This window comes from Lemur catta, chromosome 11 (genome assembly GCF_020740605.2).
Source record: "Lemur catta isolate mLemCat1 chromosome 11, mLemCat1.pri, whole genome shotgun sequence".
Classification (NCBI taxonomy): domain Eukaryota; kingdom Metazoa; phylum Chordata; class Mammalia; order Primates; family Lemuridae; genus Lemur; species Lemur catta.
Genome location: NC_059138.1, coordinates 50239733 through 50261729, shown reverse-complemented (window position 1 = coordinate 50261729; position 21997 = coordinate 50239733). Strand labels below are relative to the sequence as shown.

Below are 21997 nucleotides of genomic sequence, written 5' to 3'. Positions count from 1 at the left end.
ATATAGTTTATATTAAGCCTCACTCTTTGTATTATACATTTCTATAAGTTTTGACAAAGGTATAATGTCAGGAATTCATTCTTTTCCATAGCTGAAGAGCATTCCATCATGTGTATATATGCCACATATTTTTTTATCCAATCACCCACTGATGAACACTTAGGTTGATTCCATACCTTTGCTATTGTGAATGGTGCTGCAATAAACACGGGGGTACAGGTATCCCCTTTGATATACTGATTTCCATTTCTTTGGATAAATACCAAATAATGGAATAGCTGAATCATATGGTAGTTCTATTTTAAGCTTTTATAGGACCTCAACACTGTTTCCCATAATGGCTGTACTAATTTATATTCCAACCCACAGTGGATGAGTTTCCTTTTCTGTGAATCCTCTCCAGGATTTGTTAATTTGTTTGTTTGTTTGTTTTTGACAATAGCCATTCTAACTGGGGTAAGATGATATCTCATTGTGGTTTTAATTTACATCTCCTTGATAATTAGTGATGTTGAGCATTTTTTCATTTGTATATTGGCCACTTTAATGTGTTCCTTTGAGAAATGTCTATTCAGATCCTTTGTTTGCTTTTTAATGGGATTATTTGTGGGGGTTTTGTTTGTTTGTTTTTTGGTTTTTATTGTTCTTGTGTGTTTGTTCTTGAGTTTCTCGGGTTCCTTGTACCTTCTGGATATTAGTCCTATGTTGGAAGAATAGTTTGCAAATATTTTCTCCCACTCAACAGGTTGTCTCTTCACTCTGTTGATTGTTCCCTTGGCTGTGCAGAAGCTTCTTTCATACAGTCCCATTTGTCTATTTTTGCTTTTGTTGTCTGTGCTTTTGAAGTCTTAGCCATAAAATGTTTGCTTAGACCAAAGTCCTAAAGCATTTCCCTGGTACTTTTAACTAGATGAGTTTGAATTCAATTATAAGTGTAAATAGCTTAATATAAAAAAATAGACATTTTTATTTAGATTTGTGTAGAATATAAATGATTAAAAGGAAAAACAAAATTCAAAAACTAGTGTATAAATCTTAACCAGTTGGGATTTGGATTATAGAAAATTTATGAGTATGGAAATGAAATATATTCCATGTTCCTAGGTCAATGGCTTGCTGTTCCAGATAGATGCAATTTTTAATGTTCTTCACATTTTTTTACAAAATTGGAGGGCTTTTGTATAAGAGTTGGCTCTGTAAAGAACACAAAGCCTTTCATGTAACTAACAGAATACTTTTCTTAAGAGAAAATTTACGCTACACTCTTTAAAGTAAAAGACAACTGCTAGTTTATGCAGAATATTTTTCAGAAATGTGTTTTTTTGAATTGAGGACAGAACTATGAATTACCTCAGAAACAATATATTACATCAGGAAGTTACTGAACAACACAGCAGAAACATAGATTCACAAAGCAATAATGCTTATAAATTTCAAATAATTAGAACCAGAATAAAATCATTTAAAATTATTTATTCCATAGTTATTTAAATAAAAGTCTCCTTTTCTAAGATGTATTCAAAATGACTTTGTTTCCCAATCTTCTCTCACTATATCTAATATTAATAATTCCTATTAGAATCACATAATTCTTATTTTAGGGAAATACCTTATCAAAATAACTGAAATTATCTTCTGAAATATACTCAGTTTGCAAATTACAAAACTGAAGAGTGAAAATAAGTTCATTACTCAAGCTAAGAAATTCAACTCCATCTTTTTGCCCATTAAATTTTCCTAAGAGTGAAGCTGAAATTTCATAGTGAAGAGAATAATTTTCTTGGGAAAGTCAATGCTAAAGATACCTCAGCAGATGACCTCAAAGACCATGGACTGCAAGCCTTTTTTCTTTTTTAACTTAGACATTTTTGGAGTACAATGTGATTGACATTATTTCAGGGCAGAAGGTACATTAAGTACCTTTGCTCATGCCAAGAGGTGAAATAAACCCACTTGTTTTTGAAGAATTCCTTTTATGGCATGGTAATTGCCATCTTTTTGAGATAAAACATAAAATTTAAGTCTTAAGAAAATAGATATCTAACTAAACTTAAAGGATTCTATAAAACAATAAGCAATATAATCTCTTGCTGATGTGTTTGTTTTAAGCCTAATTTTTGCTGAACTTCAATTATTTTAAAAATAACAGTAAACAACAGTAAAAAAGAGTGACAACTTGAAACAAATTGCATTCCTCTTTTGGCTGAAATGGCTATAGAGTGAGAAAGACAAATCACTTTTCTCTGACTCTTCTGGGGAAAAAACTCAATCTTTATTTACTTTAATAATGCAGTTAAATTGAAATTAAAACTGGAAAGTTAAACAAGTGGATCTAAAAATTCTAAACTTTTCTGAAAAGATTCATGTTTTTTGTTCCTATAAGTGTTTAAACTATAAATATTTCGGTAGCCAGATTTTCAAACAGTAGTATGGACAATACTCAAAGAGGGGCATACATTTTACATTTTAATATAGTAATTTCATTTCAAGAAATATAGCCTAAAGAAATAATCAGAGTTTTACTCAAATATGTGTACAAAAAAAATCCACTGAGGTGACATTCATAATCTAGAATAACTTCAAGAAAATTAAGTGGTCAGCAATGAAGAGTTGGTGATAAAAATATGATATAACCATAGAATATGATAAAGGCATTGAGAATAGAGTTTTAGTATTAAATATACATTTATATTAGGAAAGAATAAAAATTATCTCTCATTTTCTATGGGGAAGGTGAACAACCTTTTTGTTTTGGGGGATTAGGCCCCCTTTGTCATGAGGAAGTATAGAAAGACTCTTAAGATTCTGTGACCTGAAACTTTTCTAGTCATCACACTCATCCTCATGGATAACCAAGCTCTATTACCCAATACAAAACCTCCCTATTTACATGGAGCTTAAATTCTAGTACCATGGTGAGGGTGGGGCAGGGGTATGGTGTGGTCGAGAATCAAAACAGATAATAAGCACATAAATAAAAGCCACAAGGAAATTTGAAATAATGTGTGCTACTTTTTAAAATGGGTTCAAGAGAAGGGATAGGTGTTGACTGAGAGTTATTCAGAGAAGGTGGTCAAGGAACATCTATCTGAGAAAGTGACATTGGAGTTGGGGACTGGTAAAAGTCAGGAAAAAGATCCTTCCAGATTGTGTTAACACAGTCTGAGATATTGAGGCAGGAATGAATTTGACATGGTCAAGGAAACCAAATAGAATGAAGGGATGTATGGCTCTAACTGAGCAAAATGAAGAATGAAAGGAGATGAATTTGGAGTAGAGTCCTGGAATCAAATCAGGTAAGGCCTTGTAGGTCACGGTAAGGTCCATGGTAAGAACAAACATAGAGAAGAGGAAAAATTAGGGAAGAAGTTCTAAGTCTAGGGGACTAGACAAGTGACTCAACCCTGACACCAGCTTACAGTTGGTCTGTGGTGGTGGGAAGAGCTTGAACCAGGGGACCAGTAAATGAGTGTTTCCAGGGGCATCGGAAGCATGGCCAAGCAAGGGCCTGCATCCAAGAACTAAGGCTGACATACCAGTGCAGCTTATTTCACACGTTAGCATGATTCTTCTCATTTCCTGTATTCAGAGACATCACCTGCACATCAACCAAGCTCAGCATGAATGGTATTCTTATTTTGTCTGTCACTCTTTTATTTGTCCACTCAATGTATGAGGACTCAGCCCAAAAAAAAACTTAGGAAAGGCTTTAAAGTTCTCATACTTAAGAAATCCAACTTTGTCGCTACAGTATTCCCTAAGCTGGAAAATGCAAACAGATCAAAATATTAAAAGTATTGTCGGAATTATAATTTATACGTATCTTTTGTTTGGAGTTCCCTGCTCCAGTGTTTTTCAGGTTTTCTGGCATGACAGTGTTTTATTTTGGTAATTATGAAAAAAGGCTGTTTAAAAAAATCAATCAAAAAAAGAAAGCCTTCCCAACTTCCTTAACCTGAGTTAATATTAGATTTATAAAAGTCTGAACATGTCACTATAATCAGTTATATCAAAATACTAACATAAAAAGAGATTTTAACCAATGAGATAAATGTCAAATCAAAATTGCACACAGAAATACCAAACTGATTTTGTTATGAATCATACCATTTTAATATGTAATTCCTATTTGTCCAACTTGGTCCCAAGGATAGTTATAAATAAATTGCTTTGTTTTAAAAATACAAAAGAACACAGTCATCAGTCTGAGGCCTCACCAGTAGTCTGCTCCTCTAAAAACTCCAGACAGGTTCAGAGAATAACAAGAATACCTTCATATTAATAATACTACTGACAGTAATTCTCTCGGTGGGAATATGGCACGAGCCCAGTCAAATCATGCTGCTATGCACAGCATGGTCAACAAAGCCAGGACTTTACAAGACCCATCAATCTGAGAATTGAGCTTTACTGAGTCTACCAAAGCACAGCCACATCTCTCTCCCCTGCACTCAGGGACTCTTCCAAATGACATTTCAGAGCTGGAAATGCCATTGCTCTGTAGCTAAATGAATATTCTGCTAACCATTTCCTTTTCAATATATGAATTTCCAGGAATTAGATACCACCCACTACCAGCTGGGTACAGATATAAATAAAGAGAAATTTATCCTTGGATAAAAAATCAATTTTTTTTTAGTGTTTATGTATTTTAAACTGGAAGTTTCATCATTTGTCTTAAGAAAAAACTTGTCTTCTAGAATTTATTCAGAAATATGTTAAAGAATGCCTACATTTGCATTAACTGGTATTTTTTTTAAAGTTTCAATTCCATGCAGTTGGTAAATGCCTGATGGTCATTTTGCTTATCTCCATAGGCCAATCTCCTGTGCCTATGTATACATATTATATAGTGCTATATTTCCGCAGAAATCTTTTGTAATAGAAAAGTATGCTGAACTTCTTGAAAGTAAAAATAAGTTTTATCACAGAAAGTAAGTACATCTGAAAACTTTTAAATATTTTTTAAAAACATGATCAAATAAAAGAGAATCAATAACAAAAGATAATTGACACTGTATGTACATGTATACAGTGTGCGTGTGTGTGTGTGTATGTGTGTGTGTACAAAATCTATTTCCATTTAAAGCAGTAATGTAATAGTAACAGGTAAGACTCAAATGCATTTTCTATTCCAAACCCAAATTAACATGATTATTGACCAAAGGTTCTATCTTAATCCCAAATGTTGAAACTTATGGCCACACCTGCACATTTGTCTTTTTTGTTCTTTAATTTTTTATTCAAAAATGTTTGTGAGGAGACTGGTACAGCAGAGATTGAGCACTAACACAGGAAGGAAGCATGATCCTTCCTAAATGTGGTGCCGGACACGTCAGATCCACTGAGGTTTTCTGCCATATTAGAGTCCTCTAAATATTTGAAGAAATCGCAGAAAATCCTACACAGCAGAAAAAACTATGTGCACTGGATTGATGACATTTAAAAATTACATTCTTAATCTCATAAGGGCAACACTGTATTAATTGCTTAGTAATATTTTCAAAGGTATATTATGTAACAGTAACTAGAGTAGAAGCACAGCAGCAAAAGCTCATTTCCCTTTCTTCCTGAAGCTTTGAAGGGTCTATGGAAATTTTCTGCATCTCTGAGAAGCATTACAAATTCAAAAAGTATATAAGGAATATTTACTGCATGCATAAGCCATGTTACTAACATTTGTCTATCATTTTATGACTTAAAATTATTTCATATACATAATCTAATTTGATTATAACAAATGTAAGTCTTCAAACATGGCTAGCAATTTCTTAAAACCTGCAAAGACATTATGAGAAAAAAACTCATTTTTTTCCATACATATATAACAAGATTCTCTTACTTTTTTGACTGAATTTCTGTTTGTGTACAAAGACTCACAAATAGCACAGAGACTTAAAAATAGAAGAAAGCAGACACTGAATCCTAAATGTTCTGCAGAGCTACAGCCTATGGCAGCCACTGGAAGGAGAGAAAGAATTCTGCCTGTTTCCATGAATTCAAAGTTATGCGATTCTTATTTGAGCTCCCAACACAAAATGAGATAGTACATAGTTGGAAAACATTTTAAAACTCTTAAAAGAGACTCTTAGCTATCTTACGAGATAGTCCATTTTTTGAAATGCCTTATTGAAAATTACTTAATATAGGTGACATTTTAGAGATAAACATTAAATAGACAATATGGAAATATTTCTATTACCACAGACACAATGTAAGTCATCTCATTGGAGAAAAAAATATATACCCACTAATAATAACATACAGATGTATTTGTTCTATTTAAAATATGCATTATTAATTTTGTTTTGTTGTAAGAGACGGAGTCTCACTATGTCCCAAATGTTAGTACAGTGGCATGACCATAGGGCACTGTAGCTTCAAACTCCTAGGCTCAAACAATCTTCCTGCCTCAGCCTCCCTAACAGCTGGGACTAGAAGCTTGCAGCATGCCAAGCTTAGTTAATTTTTTTAAAAGCCCTGCATAGAGAGTTCTGCTTCTGCTTAAGATTTAGAAAGTTTCAAAAGATTGCTACTCCCATTTTAACAATAAGAAGAAGCTGGGTAATTTGGAAAATCATATTTTTTTATCCCATAAGAAAACTGAGATGTAAAACAAGCACAAAAGAATTGAAATATCCTAATATTCTCATCTGATCTTTGACAAAGCAGACAAAAACATACACTGGGGAAAAGAATCCCTATTCAATAAATGGTGCTGGAAAAATTGGATAACCACATGTAGAAGATTGAAACAGGATCCACACTTCTCACCTCTCACAAAAATCAACTCATGATGGATAACAGACTTAAACCTAAGACATAAAACCATAAAAATTCTAGAATAAAATGTTGGCAAAGCTCTTATAGACATCAGCCTAGGTGAAGAATTTATGAAGAAGATCCCAAAGGCAATCACAGCAATAACAAAAATGAATAAACAGGACTTGATCAAATCAAAAGGCTTGTGCACAGCCAAGGAAACTATCATTAGAGCAAACAGACAACCTACAGAACAGGAGAAAATATTTGTATGCTACACAACTGATAAAGGGCTATAACTAGAATCTATAGAGAACTTAGGAAAAGCAACAAGAAAAAAAATCAAACAACCCCATTAAAAAGTGGGCAAAGGACATGACCAGAAACTTTTCAAAAGAAGACAGACTAATGGCCAGCAAACACATGAAAAATTGCTCAGCATCCCTAATAATCAGGGAAATGTGAATCAAAACCACAGTGAGATATTACTTAACTCCAGCAAGAATGGCTTGTATCAAAAAGTCCCAAAACAACAAATGTTAGCATGGATGTGGAGAGATAGGAACTCTCATACACTGCTGGTGGGAATGTAAAATGATATAGCCACTTACAAAAACACTTTGGGACATTGTGTATAAAGTTAAACATTTACTCACCCAAATTCCAGAAGTATTTCTCTTGGGTTTTTATTCAAAATAAAGGAAAACTTATTTCCACACACAAACTTATTTGTAAATGTTTATAGCAGTTTTATACAAAATGATCACAAACTGGAAACAACCTCAATTTCCAACAAATGGTGAATTTATATATTTTGATACATCCACATTACAATACTATTTAGTCATAAAAAGGAACCAATGCATGCAATGACATGGACCAATCTCAAAAGCATATGAGTGAAAGAAGCCAGATACCGAAGGGTACATAACCCCGTGATTTCATTTATATGACATTCTAAAAAACTCAAAGTTCTAGGTGCAGAAGTCAGATCTGTGTCTTCCAGAACTAGGTGTGGGGAGAAGATCAGGTAATGGGAATATTCTATATTTTGATTGTGGCAGTGGTTATGCTGTTTACATTTGTCAAAATTCATTGAAATGTACCCTATAAAGGATGAATTTTACTTTGTGTTAACTCAATAAACCAGATTAAGCCAACAAGCAAAAAGCTATGCTTTTGTTTCGCTACAACAGTAAAGACTCCAGGTTTGGGAAAATTTAAGCTCAAAACTTTTTTTAGGACAAATTCAGTTTACTGTTGTATGGCTTGAGATTTGACATAATTGGAAATTACAAAGAAAAGTACTACAATATAAGAGAGCACATGCTAGCAGAGCATTCCAGATTGAGTAGATTATATAGAGAGGATATCATGGTGTATTTCTTAAACTATATTTTAATGGCTATAACGAAAAGTCCTGTGATCAAAAAGTATTGAAATATCTTGGTTTAAACAATACTTAACAGACATATTTCTTCCAGATTCTATTAGAACCTTTAACGTATGCAATATGGAACTCCAAAAAGGTACTCTATTATCTTTGTATAGTGTAAAGGTGGTATTATAGATGATTAGGTTAAATATCCTTTCAGATTCTCTTCTTATGCTAAGATCCTTTAAGTTTTCTTTATTAAAAATGTATTCAAGATGTTAGGTTGTGCCTCATAAATAAAATATCATCAGAAATATAAATTCTTCATAGCAAGGACTTGTAGCATTCTTAGTGGCAGGGACAATACATTCTATTTCTTTTGCCCCTTATGATATAGCAAATCAGTAAATATTGATTGATTTGGGTAGGAATAAAAGTTTCATTGATATGGAAAGGACCTAAACAATAAAACAACCTTGGATTGAAAGATCATATGGCACAGAATCTACTATTCTTGCTATCTTTCCTAAAACATGTTTGTTGCTGTACAAACTGGCTGTGGATTTTCAGAGTCCCCTGTCTAAAACAACAAAAAATTATTAAATCCTGATAAATTATTTTCGATGTTCAGTATTTACAAAAGCTAAACTAAAGCAGATAGAAAAAAGCTTTTTCCTCTTTTTAGTTTGCTCTATTAGAATTACTAGGGGCTTTTGTGATTGTTGTTTGCAGCTGGCAAACATAACAATGGTAGAATGCATCAGCATGCATGGCAGGTCACACCCATACATTTAAGTATGCAACTGTTTTTCTGATCTTTGGGAAAGAATGCCATTAATGAACCTTATTGCATTTAAATGTTACATGACTGAAAATCAATGCAGGTTAACACCGACCCTATAAATGAGGTCTTTTGTAGTCACTGCCATAAGATACTCAGCATTGAATATAAAACACGCAGTGATAAACACACTTAAATAAGAATGGAAATGTTTAAGAAATAAATGCCAAGAAGAATCAGCAGACATAATATATAAGATCCCAAGACTATAGTCCTTAATGCCTATATCTAGTGCCAGATTCTAGTGGACCATCACAGATTGGGCCTTCCCATGTAATTCCCTTTGTAATTATTTGGTTATAGCCCCTGGGAAATCTTTCTGTCAAACTCAGGCATATAGATAAAAATATTATTTTGTTGTTTCTATTCTCATAATTTTTCCATTATATCTATGTGTTTGTGGCAGGAAGAGGACCTTCTCTGCATCAGCCTAATCTGTTATTCTGTTACAATTCTCCTAATCTCTCCAATATATCTTTATATCTGTATCTTTAAATGCATTGATCTCATAACTTCTATCTCATCTATTTAATATTTTGGGGGCTATATTTCCTAGTCTAGCTTAATGTAATTGTTGGGGCTCAGAGAATGATATCCTAAAGTACGATATTTTGGCATGCTGAGCACTTTTGAATTAAAGGAAACTAAAAGGCCTTAGAAGCAGCCTCAGAACCAAGGACTTTCTTGCCTTCTCTTGTTTCTTCCCTCAAGCACAGGGCGAAACTCTCTTTCTGAAGTATTTTTACATAAATTTCCTCCAGAAGGAATACAATTGCCTTCCATCCTCTTCCTAACATTTCATTATCTATCACAACAAAGCAGACTGAGGAATGTAACCACAGGAACTTTTTCACAAGACATTGTCTGTCTTTCAGGCTCATTCCAATTCCCAGGGCCCATGAGGTCCTAAGACCCTCATGTGGGAGATTTCCTCTCTGTACCTGGAGGAAAGGAACACTTGCACCTCCAATGACAAAGGGACGCTGAGAGGAATCTGAATGCTTGGCCTTGCCAAGTTTCCCTCACTTTACTACTGCTTTTTGTCCTATCACATTTTCTATCACTCACAACTCTTTATCAAACCTAGTATAAAACCACTCAAGTTTAACCATTTCTTTAGTGCTTCATCTTCTTATGAAGGCTGCTGCAACTTGTTAACCTATATTAAATAAATTTGTATGCTTTTCCCCGTTACTCTGTCTTTTGTTACAGAGGCCCCAGTTGATAACTTAAAAGAGTAGCAAGAAAAGCTATTTTTTTCCTCTCCTATACCTTTTTACTTCTGAGAATCATCAATAGTACTAGAATTAAATTATAGCTTATCAGAATCTACTTTTTTATTGACAAGTTTGAATAGATCAAGTTTGGCCAAGTATTTTTGAAGTTTTTTAATTTTTTGCTTTAAATATTGGGTCACTGGTCCTTTTCTTTACTCACTAATTTATTCAACAGACATTTATTGAGCATTTACTATTAATAAATTCCAGGCAAGGTGACAGGTTCAGGGAATACAATGATGAGCAAAATTCAACTGGACGCCTATTATATGGAGCATACAATCAAATGGAGAAGACAAATAATCATATAATAACACAAATAGTTATAAAATCACAATCAGACCAATTCAAAGGTGTATGATAGATTACACTGGTGAGATCTGTCCTTTATCACTTACCAGTTTTCTTTTTCATGAGGAAAATAAATATACATTGACAACTAACATAGTATTTAAAAATTCATAAAATTTCTTTCTGTGACAGTGGAAGGCTTTCCTTTGCATTCTACCTGAACAATCATCTAAAAAATATAATAAGCAGATTTTGCATTTTAGCCAAACTTTAGACTTCCAGGAATTCTGGAAATAATAATAGCAATCCTGCTTTTACAGACAAATGCATAACACCTTTGTACTTAAAGACTAAACTTGTTTCAAACATAAATACCAGTTATTTACTTCTCTGAGTTACCATGCATGAATTAACTGTAGGTTTGATTTTATGGTCTTCATACTTAAATTTAGATCTTCTAGGCTAAAATTGGAACTATTTTACGAATAGTTTTAAGCCTCACGGCAAAGAAGCATCCTTCCTCCAAAAGTTTATGCTATATATGCAACTTCTTCAAGAGCATCAGTGAAACTGACTCGCTGAGGCAAAACATAAATCTCAAATTCCTCTCAGCCTGTGACAAAGTAGACAGGTATGCAGAAACTACTGAATTATAAATGCTATGGTTCAATTCCTTAGCTACTGACCAAAAAGAGAAGGTCAATGGAATGGCTAGTGATGGCTGGACTATATTATCTATTGATGACAGGAAGGACATTTTCTTGTTATAGGAAAAAGTCATTTGATAGCTCTTTATATTATTTTACTACTTGCAATATTATCTCATAGGTATATCTATTAATATAAAATAAAGGAATACCTCTATGATTCTGCATAGTGATAAGAGAAAGATTTTATAAACCTTAAATTATTTGATGAATCATTAATGCCAGAGGCATCAAAAGTTTTCCTTTTCCTGGCCAATGCTCCCTTGAACAATCCATGAAAGTCAGCATTCTAGGCCATTAACTTTCCCTCTTTCTCTTATCAACCACCATAAAACATGGTTTCTTAATTCACCCATACATACACATCCAATAAGTCTCTTTAATGGTAATGAAATTTAAATACATGAATCATAAAGATAATTCAAGAGACATAATTTGAAGCACTTTTGACATATAATCTCAGACATTTTTTAGAAACATAAGCCTAAAATTATATTCAGATACTTGTTCAAGTAGAAAATACTGCTGATTTTTTAAGATGTATATTTCTTGCCAACTTTCTCTCTGCCTTAAAGATGATAAAGCAGGTTGCCTTTTAAATTGTCAAAGGTTTAGCTGGCTGTTTGTGATGACACAGAAACACTTTCCATTTCTCCTCAAAGTTGTTACCTCACTAGCCAAATGTCAACATTGCTAAGATTTTCAATTATTGCAATTGTATCCCAGCAGATAATCAAGTAAATTTCTGTTTCAACTGAGTTTTTAAAGGTGATCCAAAACTTGGCATTTGTGATATAATATCAAAATAGAAACTAAAAAAAATATAAATAATATCAGATGTTGCTACAATTCACCTCCTAGAGAATTCCGAAACCTAACCCTTGGTTTTATCAACTTTTCAATAAATTCTATAAGGAATAGTTTAATATGTAAATTTAACATTATGTGGATACTTCATAACTACACTGAATATAACCAAAACATACATTTTTGAAGCATCTTTTTAAAAAAAAATTTACATTTGTGAGATATATTTTTTTGAAAGTGGAAGAGAAAAATCTTGGGTTATCAAAAACTTAAAATGGTTTGGAAGTCATAAATATATTAAGGATGGATTTATGACGTTTGTGAAAAAAAACTGGACTTTTTATAAACTTAAATCTCTAAGAAAAGATAAATCACAAAATTGTAATATCTTAAATATATTTAAGTCACCATTATAGTAATAATAGAATTGCAATCTCTATCAGATTATTTCCAAAACAGAGATTTTTTTTTTTTTGTCAAAAAATAACACTCTATTGTCAGATAGAATCAGGAAATGTTTACAGCAACCCAATACTATCACAAGGGAAGAGTGAGAATTTCAAGTACATGAAGAGAAAGTGGCAGATTCCTTGAGGAAGTCTTAGACATCAAGTATTCTTACACAAATTATAAAATTTGTGACATGAAGCTGACAAGAAAGCAATGGTTTAACAATCTGTAGCACTACTGGAAGTGAGGGGTAATAAATATATAAAGCTCTGTTGATAACAATACTCATCTTTTACCTCAAAAACTCTATTAATGAACAAATTGTTTTGGTAAGTATGTAAGTTTGAGACTTCTTAAATCAGGAGCTAATCATTTTCTTTCTTTCTTTTTTTTTTTTTTTAGGACTTTAGGGATATATTAATAGTAGAAAAGGGGGATTCACAAGATTTTCACCTCTATACAAGAGCATGCTCACACCCATCCCCATTCCACCCCATCCCCAGTCCTCCCTGGCCCGCCGCCCACCCACCCATCTGCCATTTGCATACTATTTAGGATGTTTTGGTTTGGGGGGTTGAATTTCTATTGAAGACCACAGGAAACTTCCAGCCTGAGATTTGCATACGATAAAGAGAGAATATATAGGAGCTCACTACTGTATACACAGTGAAACTAAAAGTCAGGAAATATTCTGAGGATTGGTAGTATTATGACTTGAACCAAGAGATAAACTTGTATTGATAAAGTTTATTTTTCTTTTGATTTTATTCACTGACCTACTGTGACAATGATTCCATTGAATATACTGCTTAAAATACATGTGTCATTTATGAGCTAACTGAAAAGTATTAGCTAGAAGATTTCTTAATTATCAGTCAATAAAAATAAGTAGGAAAACAATGGCAGTAATAACATTCAGAACTGTAACCGAAAAACAAAATTCTCCAGTGTTACAATCTGTTTTCTTATTCATAATTGGACAGTACATAACATTTTTCTTCCAAAGATTTCAGACTGATCTATGATTTTAGAATAAATCCAGGCATCATGCCAATTTTAATTTGAAGGGAAAAGGGAAGAGAGAGAGAATACTTCAGAGATTACCTTGTTCTCTAAAGGCATTTCTGTCATTTTTGCTTCTTTTTTTAGGGAAACACCCCCTGGATAGCTTCAGAAATCAAAATACAGACTAAAAATAGAACACTCTAAAAATGTATGCCAGATATATCATATCTAGGGCTTTTCTCACCCCAGGGTATTTGCCAACTCCCACTTGACACATCCCAAATATTTTTAGCACTTCAAAGTCTCTTACTTATTGCTTGCACAGCTGGTAGCTAAAACTACTTAAACTGTATAATGCTACTTTGTAAGTCAGAGATTGTCCTTTCAAGTATCATTTATTCAGAATATGCCTTCATAATTAGAGCTGAGGTGGAAGCAAGATGGCTCAGAATAGCAGAGGTCAGGGTAAGAAGTCCATGCTCTAAACAGAAGACAAATGCAGGGGTCAATTACTTTAGGACAATTAACTCTGTAAATCTAAAAGAGGTCACCAAAAAGTTAACACTATTCTACAAGAAAGAAGAGGCTGACGGAACCAGCTCCTGGAAGACTGGTTCACAAAATAATCCTGATGACTAGGTTGTCTATAGCAGCTAGAGTGGACCAAGCAACCTGGAGATACACAGATGGGCAATGACTGACACTGATGAGGTTTGGTAGGAGATACTGGGGACACAGTCATGGATAAACTAGGGTTCAGGGACAAAACAATGCAGGCTCCTGGAAGGCTGGTCCACAAAATAATTTAGTTATGAGACAAATTAGGCATATGTGGCAAAAAATTAAGTGCATTGTAATTAAAGGGCAAGGTAGGAGTACAGTTTCTATTACTGTAGGTGAGGAAGTAATGAAGATATGATTGTGAAACCATTAAGGGGACAATTACTGGAAACTGAGAAACCTGAATCAGAGAGAGAGGGAGAAAGAGAGAAATTCTGCTTAGTCAAAGTCAATGAACTTGAGTCCTACGACAAGACTTGTCTCAAGGATAGGGATGAAGCAATTTTTTTTTCAGGCTGCCTATAAGATGATAAACGCATAGGGTCAAGGATTCAAGCCATTCTTTATGCATGCATAAATTACAACTCAAGAGTGAGCATGGTGTCTTAGGCCTTCCACAAGCGATGTCCCTCTTTACATGTTTAAAAGTATTAAATAAAAATGCTTCTCAGTGTAATCCACATTATTGTTTTCCATTTTAAGTGTTGCTATTCATGTTTTTACTAGATTGAGACTGCTTTTCTCAGAAATGCATCCAATTTTTTAAGGCTCTTTTGAAGAAAATATTTCTATGTCTAATTTAATCAAAGTAGTTAACATATTATGCTAACATGCTGCTCTTCCAATGATTGTTTTTAATAGAACAGCTTTAAAAGTCTCCTCTGTGTTACCGTATCCAGATCATAATTTATAAAAATTCTAAAAAACATATCTGCCAATTTTGGCACTGCTTTCACGATCAAGGCACACCTGGGAATACAGGAATATTTTCAACAAGATCATGAGAGACCTAGTTTCTCTTCAATAAGCTCCCAAAATGTATGAGCTGCCACTCACATTTTCATTCTTTTGAATAGCCCTGCACTTGTGCAACAAACTGCAGAGCAACTGTTTCCTTTTCTTTTTCTTTCTTTCTTTCTTTTTTTTTTTTTTTTGTTCTTGGCAGACATCTAACTGCGGTGTGTAATTTAGTACAACCTAAGACATAAGAATAAAGCAGCATGGTTTTGAGAGAAATGAGAACGGAGACACAGAAGCATTTAGCAAAAATACAAATTCTACACAAATGTAAGTTGGTGTTATCTTAGATCAGTCTTACAGATAACTCTGAAACAGGAATTAAGAAAATCACCCAGCAGCTGATCTCATATTTAATGCTGAGTAGGGGAAACGACGAATTAGGAAATCCTAACAAAAGTGGGGTGTGATTTTACTCTCCTCCACCCTCCATTTGGGGCTTTGGAAAGAAATCACAGGGTGCGGATATTTTCTTTGAATTTAAACGAAAGAAGAACAGAATTAAACATGCCTGCCTCAGGCATCCCAGATATTCAAGACTAAAACCACAGATGACTGTCACCATTTTCCTCAGGTTGTGCCTGCATTAGAAGGTTTACCAGGTACTGCAGCTTGATGTCTGGAATGCAGTAATGAATTCTAAATTGTCACATATTGCCACAGTTACAGAATTCCTATCTGCTGCCTTCCTTGATGACATGTTCTATAGAACAAGCTTCTATTTTATGTTTTTGGCCTAGAAAGTCCAATTCCTCCTAGAACCTGACTCCAGTCTATAAGGCAGGTTCCTCAACACCCTGCCTAGGTTTCCTCTCTCTCTCTTATTTGATCTATTGCATAGGGATCTTGTCATAGTTGCGAAGACCACCTCGCACCATAGCCTTGCCATTTTCTCTTACTTTGGACTTTCCTACTTTCAGGACTTCCTACTCTGCCATGCTTTGCCTTGCTGGCTGGATCAGAATCTTTGCCACTGATACCTAATTCTCTCAGCCAACCTTCCCCATCCTTCTTGTTCTGCACATTCAATGGCACAGCTGCTCCTGCAGGACCAGCTGCTGCAGCCAGACTGGGTTTCTCAGCTTCTTTGGGAAGTGCATCTAGCAATGACTTTTTCCTCTTTCCTATTATTCTTGATTTTTAAGATTCAGTATTCTTCATAAATGAACCATGATTAAAGTTATAATTAAATAGAAGCAATCCTAAACTCAAATATAGGTTGTTTTCAGAATGGTCATTTAGAATGTATTTTTCCCCTCAGGAGCAAGGCTTTAAATAGTAATTATATCATATCCCCAATTTATTATGTACTTATCAAAACACTTAACCCCTAAGGAAACTAAATTGTAGATCAAAAGGATACTGAAACATATTTATATTCCCAGCTGCATAACTGGTATCTAAACCAACCATACACTTTTTCTTTTATCCATGCCTCCTTGGAACCTATGCTATCCTCAGCAGATAGAGCTGCTCCATAACATTGCATAATTCAGAATGACTTAGCCTCCTGGAAGGAAAATAACATAGATACATCAGAGGCATCTAGAATAAGTGGCCCATATAAGACTCCAGTCATATGGTTTATGTATGGTGAAAGGATAGTGGATTTGTCAGCTAGGGCTGGGATAACAAAATACTGCAAACTAGGGGCATAAACAGAAATTTATTTTCTGATAGTTGTGGGTGCTAGCAGTGCAGGATCAAGGTGTCAGCAGGTTTATTTTCTCCCAAGGCCTCTCTTGTGACTCGCAGAGGGCCACTTTCTCTGCATCCTCACGTGGTCTTTCCACTGTGCACAGGCATCCTGGATGTCCTGTGTGTGCCCAAATTTCCTCTTATAAGAACACCAGATTGAACAGGGACCACCCTAGTGGCCTCATTTTAACTTAATCACCTCTTTAGAATAGATTCATCTTCAAAAAGGTTACCCTTTTAGGTATTGGGGGTTAGGAATGCAACATATGAATTCTGAAGGAACACAATTCAGCCCACAAGAGGTAGGAAGCACGAGTCTCCTCACTGGCAGTGCAGGGCCCTAGCACGGCCTGTGTACCAGTAAGTGTGAGTGAGGTATGATGATGGCCTTAGAGGAGAGCGATGACTGGTGTACCCATGCTCATCTCTAAGACCTAATTACTGCTAAAAACCTTACTGATGTGAGACTTAGGACTAGTAAATAATGAATAGTCCACTGACCAATAATTGAGAATGAATACTGAATAGTGTCTTTACCACTACTCACAAGGATTTGGAAAATGATATACTTTAACCAAATGTGCACACACAATGTAGTCCTAGGTCAGAAGTTTTAGTTTAAGTTACTGAAGACATTTCCGTGATTTCTAGATATATTTTAAAAAACTAGACATCATCAATAAAGACAAAAAACAAATTAGTCATCAAATCCTATTAAGTGTTTATTGTGTTAACAGGCAGAGTTTTAAACAGGCGGGTACAGGAGTTAACAAACTCGACATCTCTGCTGTCAAGGAGGTTGCATAATAGAGGTGATAGTGAGCAAATGGGAGATAGATAATACATAATAATGAGAAATACTACTTCTATGAATAAAAATAACACTGAATGAGGAGACAGAGTTAGAGCAGTGTTATTTTAGTTTTGAATGAAATGAGTGAGCCATGTGAACCGCCTGTGGAAGAGCTTTCCAGGTAGAGGGCTTAGCAGGTACAAAGCTTGCCTTATTTGACAGCTACCCAGGAAATGAGAGTGGCTGGAAGTGTATGCAGTGGGTATAGAGGTAAGATATGATGTAGGAGAGGTAGCTGGCACTACATCACAAAGGCTTACAGGGAAAAATATATGCCAAACATTTGACAAATGATTAACGTCTCTTATACATAAAGAGTATCTATATCTACAGGTTGATAAGAAAAGCACAAACTAAGGTGTAAGAATAGGCAAGTCAGAGGCAGAGAAATCCCACAGGTCAAAGAAAGCAGGAAAAGATGCTCAAGATGTTGTATTAATACAAAGAATTGCAAATTAAAAAATAATTAGATATGATAGTTTTCACCAATCAGATTATCTAAAAAGACAAAGGAAAAGAAGATAAAAGAAGCAACAGTATTTTGAATGACAAGAATGCACATAAATTGTCAATCTCACACATCACTGATAAAATATAAATTACTGCAGCTACTTTTGAAGGCAATCCAGCAATGTGTTTTAAAAATACACATTCTCTGATCTGGCAACTCCATTCTTGTAACTCTACCCTAAAGAAGATGTGTACCAGTTGGAAATGTATTTTTTTTCAGAATATATATATATATATATTTATTTTTTATTTCAGCATATTATGGGGGTACAAATGGTTAGGTTACATATATTGTCTTTGCCTCACCTGAGTCAGAGCTTCAAGCATGTCCATCCCCCAGATGGTGCGCCCAGCACCCACTAGGTGTGAATATATGCACCTCCTCCTCCCCGCTCCCCGACACCCGATGAATATTACTACTGTATTTCTTTAAACATTATTTATAGTAGCAAAATCAAAACACAACAAAAATAGAAACAACACACATTTATATCACTAGGAGAATAGTTACACAAATCATGGTACGTTCAACTCATGAGATACTACCTCACTGCTTAAAATAATGTTTTAATTGTTTCTGTTGACCTGGAGGGATGGGATATCATGATATCTTAAACACAAAAAGCAAACTTATCAGCTATAACATTATTTTTGTAAAATACATTTATAAATAACTCAAAGTGCTGTTATTTATATATGTCTAAACTTATTTTTATATGTTTATGAGTATAGAATAAGTTGTGGAAAGATATTTTACAATGTTGATAATATTTATTACCTCAGAAGAAAAATATGAATGATGACAGAATTAATTATCACTTTTCAGTAAAAGGAAAACATGCATTCAAGAGGTGTTTCTCCTACATTGTATCTTTTTGGATACTAGAGAAGGGAAAGCAGTGTCAACTATATTTTTGCCTCTACAGCTCCACATAACTAGGTTGAATATTTCAATGAATTGGACATTTTGAACAAATTCAATCAGTTACTTGGTCTTTGATAAATGTAACTTTAATTATGTAAATTTTTAAAAACTGAATGGCATTCACTATAGACTTTTCCACGTATTTAGAAAGCAGAAAAATTATAAGACAACTGTCCAGAAATAACCTGTTTGAATCTAATTTTTTCATGAAACTCACCAATAAGCAGATTTTAATATGGAAAGGGACTTAATGGTGTCTTGATCCACCGGCAGGAAATTATTATATTATCAAGCAGTTCTATGACATAGACCCCAGGAACGGAACTACAAAAGGGCTCTTCTGTACAGTCAAACTCAGTAAGGAACACTCACTCTCTCTCCGATCACTTCATGCCATAGTCAACTCATGTCACCTCCAATATCATAACAGAAACCCTGCAACCATCTTATCTTTGTTTCCAGATGCCAGTAATGACATCCTAATGTGCTTCACCTTATGATTAAATAAGAATATAAAATGAGGACAGACAGGAAAAGTATGGAATATAAAGTGCTTTTCTGTGAGTTACTTCATCCTCAATAATTACTTAATCTATTAGTAGGATTGAATGTGGTTTACAATCATAACAGTTTTATTTCCTTTATTGACTTTCAAATATTTTTTCTTTCCAATTTCAGAGACTTAAGATGGATAACTCTTGCATCTGTCTACTTTACTAGCAGACTATATCTAATTTATTTTTTCCTCAGAAGTGAAGTCATAATTGACAACAAAAGCCTAAATGCAGTATTTGATGTTGGCCTTTTAAACTAAACGTTACTATTGTGAAAAAAATTAAAATTACATAATACATTGATTGCTGTCACATTGGTAAATAGCACATTATATGTTCTTTACAGACTAGGTATATTTATCCAAGAGGAAAATCAGAATAAAATAATATGTCTGTAATTAGCTTTTAGTTAAAATAAGTGCTATTTTATAAAAATTAACTTTGGTACATAAATGACCTTTAATACCTACATGCAAATATATATATGAATTATACAGACATCTTAACTCTCTTGGAGTCTCATCAGAATAATTTGAGGAATGCAACAGTCCAGTAAACATTAATCTGATTGTAATTCATAAAAAGTAAAATTTCAAGTGCAAAATTTAGTTCATATTGTGAGTTCTGGTGACCACAAAATAAAGTAAGAGGAACAGAGGATGTATCTTAATTAAAATATCATAAAAAAGAACATGTTTGAATCATTATGTCTCATTCAGAAATATGATAATTGCTAGTAACAACTGTTAATAAATTATGACAGTAATAAAAAATAATAGTAATGAAATGAGTCACAAACACATATCTCATGCTTTGCTTTGGATATTAATGTTAACATATAATATAGACAGTAATAGGATGGGAATAATAGGTTGACAAAATTCTAAAACCTGTTGAACCTGAAGCTCTATCATAGTCATGTGCCATTTCTTTCCTACTGTAGACTGTGCCCAGAAAGTAACATCTAAGCACGTATTAATATTTTGAAAGGAAGTCAAAACGATCAACTTTGAATAAAATTTATTTTCTTTTAAAATGTTTTGTATTTTTCAAACTTTAAACTGTTCTTTACTCCATGAAGTTAGTTATGTATCCCTGAAAATTAACCTCAAACAAATTTTTAAATATTGTTGCCCTTAAAATAGAGATTTATCTTCAAATTATACCCTTACTGTCATCTTGCTACATCATGTTTATCCCTAAATGTATACCTTGTTCCCTGGGAAGAAAGGAGTTGAGCTAGCACGTGACCTATCTCTCTTCTATTATGGGACACTTATGAGAATGAAAGAAAGCAGGTTGACTTGGTCTCATCTTCTAGTAAACATGCTAGTAACCAGCCCTCCAGGAAACAAATGAGTAAGAATCCTCCTAATCCATAAAATTCTTTTAGGAGGTAGTCTATGGTTTAGGATTTTTTAATCTCTTCTAGGAAAAATATCTAAAGTCTATGGATTTATGGAGTATGGCTCCCTATAAATGTCACATAATCTATACAATTATTGTACATAAAATGGTGGAGATAACCCACACACTCTCATCTTACTCTGAGACAGAGGGTATATCTGATGCAAGAAGGAAGGACCTTGGGAGATATTCTTGGAATCCCAGAACCCTCCATTCACCCATGTCTCTCAATTGCTGGTATCTTTTTGAAATTATTATTTAATAATAAACCCTGATACTTGACTTAATGATTCAATTCCTTGTTTTAACTCAGTCTTCCTCTTCCACCAACTCTATTTTCCACCCCTGCTTACCTCATCCATCTACCAGTCTCTGTGTCTACCTTTTCACAATCTTCCATCCTTCCACCTCACTCTCATCCTTCTCTGAAATAATGAAATCTTAAGATTGTTGGGACAAAAGGATCTTGAAAAAAAAATCGAAATTAGTGCTCTCATTTTATCACTGAGAACACTGACCCCAGAAAAATAGCTACAATAATGATATCTAGTTCAGGGCTTTTCATATGATATAATAACTCTTGCTATCCACACCACTGACTTTACAAACTTATTCTCTGTTGACTTAGGCTGTCATGCAAATGCTTACATGGCTCATGTCCTTAGGTTACAAAGTCTAAGCAGATAGGGACTACATCTATTTTTATTTTAATTATTCTCAGAGAATTATATATCTACATTAAAATGCTCAATAAATACGTACATAGATGAATGAATTAATAATTTCTGTACCTATAAAATGAGTTTTGTACTAGATAATGTTTTACATATTTAAAACATCAAAATTTCCTGGTAATTTCTTTCAAATTTCAGTTTTCCAGTTTTTCTTTTACAACCTCTTCCTCCTGCATGCAACACTCACACCCACCTTCCCTAAATATATTCAGATTCAGTACAC

At 33.9% G+C, this 21997-nt stretch overlaps 1 protein-coding gene and 1 pseudogene across 1 annotated transcript in view; both read right to left on the bottom strand.

The window, feature by feature from the left end:
- Positions 1 to 21997, bottom strand: part of ZNF804B (zinc finger protein 804B) — a 459373-nt gene that overhangs the window by 284717 nt on the left and 152659 nt on the right. The window lies entirely within an intron of this gene.
- The window catches only part of LOC123647490, an 89995-nt pseudogene that overhangs the window by 66766 nt on the left and 1232 nt on the right, over positions 1 to 21997 (bottom strand).